Below are 6,954 nucleotides of genomic sequence, written 5' to 3'. Positions count from 1 at the left end.
CCTTTCTGAAAGTTCTTGAAGGAATCTAGGAGAAATATGAGGGTAGCTTGTGCGAGGCTGATTGCTGTCTGGCTGTCTCTCTCTGTCCCTCTATTTATTCTGACCATCTCTCACACCTGCACACATGCACTTCTGATCCTAATCAGCCTCATGTGCCACATGTCAATCCTGGTGCCCAGCCACTGGATCAGGAACATGCCTGTGTTCAGCCCATTCCAGGTGTGCACAAGATTTGCCTAGGTGTTCCAGTGGCGCCAGTGGGGCGCTGAGGTCTGAGGGAAATGACCAGATGGGAGAGTGGGAACACAGTGAGTGAGCAGGAGGGGCAAAGGAGGACTTGCTCCTTGAGATCACGGAAGACAGGCTCATGGGGAAGGAAAGTCAAGCATGCGGAGCCCAGGTGAGCCCATCAATCAACACAACAAAGGCTCAGTGTATCAGTTCATATTTATTGAACCAGTCTATAGAACACAAGACAGGGAGAGCAGACAGATCTGAAATATTATCTTGTCCAGCAACGCCCCCCCAACAAATGAGGAGGAAACTGAGGCTCAGAGAGGCTGTGTCTCTTGACTCCAAGCTGGTTGATCTCCTTGACACATCACAAGGTTCCTTGATGTGATACTGGCATCTGGTTTCACTTTACTTTTCTTTTCTAAATCAACCACTGTTCCGATATAGCATTTGCAATTTCATTGGAATGTTATTGATCTCTCAGTGCACTCTGGCCCCAAAAAGCACCAGTAACTTGGCAAATGTTCCACTTACTCTGCTCTCATCACCACCATGGCTATCATCAGTATCATCACCACAATCATCATCACTGTCATCATCAAGAAGTCATTGCCTAACTAAGATGAACATGCTGGAAGGAAAGGGTGAGTTGATCATGAAAAGGTATGGCTAAAGAGCGCCACCAGGAAAAGACTGCATTCTTGCTGGGATATCAAAGCATGGGGAGGGTCAATAGAGGAGCCATGTTACTTCTCCATATTCCATCAATTCTAACTCTCTAGCTTTCTCCTGTTTTCCACTCCTTAGTATTCCTAGCCTTCTCATTGCTTGTTCCTCTACACTTCTCTATCATTGCCCCCAGTGTCTTCTTTAGTCCAAAATAGTTTCTCCCCATTCCCCTGACTCCCAATCCCCTCTCCTCCCTTATTCCAGGCTCCACATCCCTTCCTTCTTTTTGAGCCACCTGCCATCTGCATTAACACCTCCCTTGCTGTGTTCAGCTACAGAAACGCCAAAGTCCTTAACACCCAGCCCCAGAAACTTTATCTCACCCTGTTTTGCCCTCTATAAAGGTACCTGCATGCCTTTGTCTCACACCTGTCCTTGCTCCCCGCACTGCTCTGGGGGTTGTGGAATGAGGCCTTGCTGCAGCCTCTCATGGATCTGGCTGAGCTCCTCCAACACCCTCTCCAGCTCCTGAGCCTGCTGCCTCAGCTCTTCAGCCGTTTCTCTGCCAATATGTGGTGCATTGTGACGTAGACTTTCCTTGACCATCTCTTTGTCACCGTAAATTGATGCCAGGCGAATGGCTTCAGCTATTGCTGACAACTTGCTTGAGGAGTCCACAATGCTTGTGGACACACTGGTCACAGCAGCTGCTGCTCCCAGCCCGATCCCAGTTGCTCAGAGTGCCAGACTGACCCCTGTTGTCATGGGTGCCAGAGGCAGGCCAAGGATGCTCAGGATGCCAGACACAGTGCCAGTGGAGGCTGCCACCACGTTGGAGATGGTGCAGTCCCTGTGCACCTTGTCAACCTTGTCTGCAAGTGCGTGGAGCTTCCCTATGCACTCCTCAAGCTCCCGTTTCACCCGAGGAAACTCATCCATGAACTTCTTCCTATACAGTTGGTCTTTTTGGATCATGTGTTTCTCTTCCATGACCATGATCAAGTTCCTTATCCCCTACCTTTGATGTTTAAGTCCTTGATCAGCCTTTAGCAAGAATCCCCTTCTCTTGTGTCTCCCCTTAGCAATTTAACATCCGTCCACCCACTCATTCTACTCATTGGCTATAAATCCCCAGCTGTCTCTCGTGAATTCAGGGTTGAGCCAAGTCCCTCTCTCCTTTATGGCGATAGTCTTAACATCTATTGCAATAGTCATGAGGAAATTCTTCCTTATCATTTTACCTAGTGTCAGAATAATTTTTTGTCTTTAACAGGGTGAGCATCCCTGGTTGGCAGTGCTCCATGTGCACTGTCACACATTGAATACAGGAGAGTAATATGTCCTGAGGACAATGGAAGCTTCACTGGTCAAATTCTCCCAGACTCTGCCCTATGCGTCTCTCCCTTTTGCTGTCTGTAGCCTGTGTCCCTTCCCTGTAATAAAGTGTAATGTGAGTATAACAGCTTTCAGTGACCTCTGTGAGGCCTTCTGTGGAATTATGGAATCTGAGGGTGGTTTTGGGACCACCTCTCGAATTTGCAGTAGGTCTGAAAACTAAGGGCAGTCTTGGGGACTGTGCCTTCAGACTTTGAGTTTGGCTAACTCTGCCTACTTAGAATTTAAAAAATCCCCAAAAACTCCGACTTACTGATCATTTTGCCTGGCATGTGTTCTCCTCCAAGCCTGAAGCCGATTGACCTTCCCAGCTGAAGGTCTCTGGGTCCAGCCACTGCCCCAGTTGAGTGGGAAGCAAGAGATCTGCTGTTATCCTTGTTTCCCCTCAGACTCTCCAGCCCCCTCCCTCACTCCTGACCCACGCTCCAACACCCCGAACTCCTAGGTGTTACCAGCCTAGCACACACCTTAGCTGGTGACAGCTTCACATGCATGCACACCAAGGCCATGTGAACCTTTTTAAGAGATTCCTTCATGGAACTTCTTAAAGACTCAGGAGACTTTAAGAAGAATTTGTAAGACTCATTAAGCCTGAAAAGACCTGCATGTGGAGAAGCTTTGGAGAAAATGTTTTCCTCCTTGGTGGGAACTTTTGAGTTTCCTCAGAGTCCCTCAAATTACACAAAATTGGCGGTCACTCATTCTGATGTTGGGAGTTATCACTAAGCCACACTGCCTTCCCACTGGTCAGGGGCTACTCTGTGTAGAATAGAAGATGGTTCCAAATGGCAGTCGAGAACCCCCTAGCTCCCAGGTAGGGTGTGGAGAAAATAATCCCCCATGGCCCTCTGTGCCCAGCAGTGAGGGGATGAAATCAGGGAGGGAAGAAATGTCCCCTCTACCACTCATGGGACCTTCGCTACGTCCATGGCCTCCTCAAGTTTGTGCCCTAGGCACCTCAGTCACCTCACTCTAGTCCCACTCCGCTGCCTTAGCCTTCCTACTAGTCCTCCAACCTGGACACACCCTGGTTCCATGCTGACTCCCAGCTTTGACCCTGGTCCAGGCCACTCTGGGCCTTTGGAGAGGATGATTGCACTTGGTCTCCCACGTTTGACCCTGTAGTTCACTCTATGACCTTCAACACAATCCTATCAGATTGAATTGCTGCTCCCATTGAACAGATGACAAATCTGAGACTCCAAGACATAAGCCCAGAGCCCCAGAGCTGGTCAGAGAGAGTCAGGATCCAACCCAAGCTGGCCCAGCTCCACTCCAGCCTACCCGTCTTATGGGCCAGCAGCATCCAGAAGTGTTTGTACAGTTCCTTAGTTAGGGAGAGAAAGGGCTCCAGCCAGAATCCCCATGGACACAAACTGAGTGTGTCAGGACTTCTCTGACTTGTCCCAAAGGAAGTCCGGCTTGGCTCTCATCTCCAGGAAGAAGACCATTGGCCCCTGTCTCTTCCCACCAGTCTTTTTTAAAAGTTAACATTAATCGAGCACCTACCGTGTGTCAGCCATTATGCTAAACAGTTTACATGCATTGTCTTGTTTTCCTCACAATCAAATTGAACAGATGAAGAAACTAAGGCAGAGACTAGTTAAGTCACCTGCCCAAGGTCACACAAGCTGCCCCCTGCGGTTTCATTTCTTCTCAACCTGAGACCATTCACTGCCAACAATTGACATGGAGGAAACATCCCTCATGGACTGTTGAGAAGAGACATACTCAAACCCAACCACAGGATACCACCTGGAGGATATGTGCCTGCAAGGCGGGAGATTTTGATGACATTCCTGGGGCATCCCGTGGAGGTTACCTGGACAAACCAGCCTCAGCCACAAGTCTCTTCCAAGCTTCCTCATCTGTCAGCAGGAGCTGCAGGACCTCGTTGCTCACTGCGTCCTGGAAAAACTCAATGGCATTGTCAAGAAAGCTTTTGGTCTCTAAATGGAAAGAAAAAGGAATAACATTAGAAGAAATTGTGGTAGAGCATAAATGGCATTGCACATAAAGTAGTTGAATGTTAATCTTCCTGAGCATCTGTCACCTGGGGTAGGTTTGATGGAGTCAGGTTGGTGTTATGGACTGAACTATGCCCTCCCAAAACTCATATGTTGAATCCTTGACCCCCCCCAATGTGGCTATATTTAAAGACAGGGCCTTGAAGGAGGTGATTAAGGTTAAATGAGGTCATAATTGTGGGGCTGTAATCTGATAAGACTGGTGTCCCTATAAGAAGAGGAGGAGACACCGGAGATCTCTCTCTCTTTCTCTGCACACACAGAGGAAAAGCCGTGTGAGGACAGAGCAAGAAGGCAGTCATCTGCAAACCAGGAAGACCTAGTTCTCACCAGAAACCAAACTGCCAGCACTTTTCTCTTGGACTTCCAGCCTGCAGAAATAATTACCTAATTCCTGGGATCTTGATGTGTGTAGGAATTCAGAATTTTTATTCCTTTAGAAAGAAAATACAGGGCACATATGGTATATTACTTACCAGTTCCAGCAGGGTCTGGGCGGCATCACCAAAACAAATGTATTTGTGTTTCAACAGTGAAACAAATGAATATTCACATTGAGTGGGATAAATAACATCATGAGTATAAATAGTCTCAGGTCAGGACAAGGCAAGATTACTGCCCAAATGAATTACCCAAAAAGGTGTGCTTTTCAAGGATTTGGAGACTATGGAATTGCAGATAAGAGACTGGGACTAGTATATATATGTGTATACTGGGATGTGATATAAAATGTGTTTCCTGCTATAGACACACAAAGAGGCATTATTCTTATTTCACAGAAGAAGAAAGTGAAACTCAGACAAGGTAAGTGATGGCCTGGGGCCAGCAAGCAGAAAGGTCGGTAGCTGAAACCAAGACCAACTCTCAGACGTTTCTCTGACATTACTTTGAACCCTCCTTATGTTTTAAAAATTCCTGTGATTTTTCCATTCTACCCTAGAGTAAATCTATGGTTTTCTTATTTTTTTAAATATGAAAATAGTGTTGCAGACTACTGACGATTGAGTAAAACTACCATACAAAGAGGATTCCTCCTGCTAATCACGGATGCTCCAAGATGGGCAGTGGAGGGAGATTCTTCGGGTGGATTGGGGGCTGGACCCAGCTCACATCCTCATGATCAATCTGTATCACCTCCTTCCCCTCTAGACTGGTCTCAGGGGACACAGCTCCCCATTGGCACCTCTGACCCCAGGCTGGCCCCTTTGTAAGGAAAAAGATCATCTTGTGTCCGAGGGAGAGTTCATCTGCAGGGATCCACCAGCCTGAGCCCTCCATCCAGGATCCCAGGGCCTGCTGCAGGCTCCTGGCTTCTGATCTGTCCTCCCCTCCCTTGTCCTTCAAGGTGACCAAGTAAAGCACAATTCCCTGTGCTGGGCGGTTCCTGGAGGGTTTGATTTAGTTGCCACGGCGATGCAGTGATGGAAATGAAAGCAGTTCTGAGAAAACAGGACTTGAGGAATCCTAGTGTCGATGTGGGTGGGTGGAAGGTTGTTTCATTTTTTCTTTTTCCTGCTTCACTAAAGAGAAAACGGAAAGCAGGGCAGAGATAGAGGGAACCCGCAGCACTAAATCTGTGGATTTCTTGATTGGGGTGGGAGTTGGGGGATAACAGAGAGCTGGATCTCTGGAGGAGTATTGGAGATCAATAGAATTAGTACCGGCCCAAGGCAGTCACACCTGGTAGGCAGGTGCTTATAATTGGGAGCAAAGGTCAGGTGCCCTCACACAGCCACTATGGGTGGGGATGCTGGGGGAGGGGAGAGGTTTCCGCCTGGAACTAAGAGGTTCCAGGGACACAGGACAGCAACAACTCTTTGGGAGGACCTACTGTGTGGCAGGCACTGGCCCAGGCCATGTACACACATTATATTCGGTCCTCATGACAACACAAGGAAATATTCTCATTTCACAGGTGAGGTTAGGTAAGGTGCTCCAGGTCACACAGATGGGAGGTGGCAAAGGCCGGACTGGGGTCCAGTTCGGTGGCCCACTGCCCCTCGCAGAGCAGTCTGGCTGATAGTAGGGCAAGAGTTTGAGGAAACGGCGTCCGTTGGTAACACCCCAGTGTCAGCCAGAGAGGGGCTGGAGGTTGGTCAGGGCGAAAAGACAAGAGAAGCTTCCAGGCTTCCTCCTTTCCCTGCCCAGCCTCAGGCTCCCATCTCTCCTCCCCCTCTGCTGTCCCCCACCTCTTTGCTGGCTATCGTGATCTCACTCTGCATCATTTGATGGCCAGCAGGGGAAGGAGGAGTGGACATCTGGGCCATGGCACCCTGAGGAGATCACCTGGATGAGATGCCCCTATGACCCCTGGGGAGGACTCCCGTTGGAGGGCTCAAAGATGCTCATCAAGCCCCTTCTTGATTCCTCTGTAGGTTAACTCACCCTCAAGGTACCACCCTCAATTCTAGGCCATGAGGAGGATCCAGCAGAGAAGAGGAAGCTGACTACCTGGGCTGACCCCGCAGGCTTCTGAGGTCATGGTGTCAGCAGCAGGATCTCAGAGTTTTCTCTGACAGCTCACCAGTCTGCTTTCAGGCTGGAACAAGGTGTTGCTTCACCCTTGGGGAAGAGAAAACAAATTGTGGGGTCAAATGTGAGCCAGCTGTGGCAACAGGGAGCAGTGAGG

The 6,954-nt window shown here is 48.9% G+C and overlaps 1 pseudogene; it reads right to left on the bottom strand.

Annotated features, from left to right (window-relative positions):
- Positions 1 to 429: 429 nt before the first annotated feature.
- LOC147913735 (apolipoprotein L3 pseudogene) lies at positions 430 to 4,096 on the bottom strand (annotated as a pseudogene).
- Positions 4,097 to 6,954: the final 2,858 nt, after the last annotated feature.

The sequence above is a fragment of the Ceratotherium simum genome, chromosome 25, assembly GCF_057802395.1.
Source record: "Ceratotherium simum simum isolate JZ-2026a chromosome 25, ASM5780239v1, whole genome shotgun sequence".
Lineage (NCBI taxonomy): Eukaryota > Metazoa > Chordata > Mammalia > Perissodactyla > Rhinocerotidae > Ceratotherium > Ceratotherium simum.
Note: the sequence above shows the minus strand (reverse complement) of the source record. Positions and strands in the feature narration are given on the sequence as shown.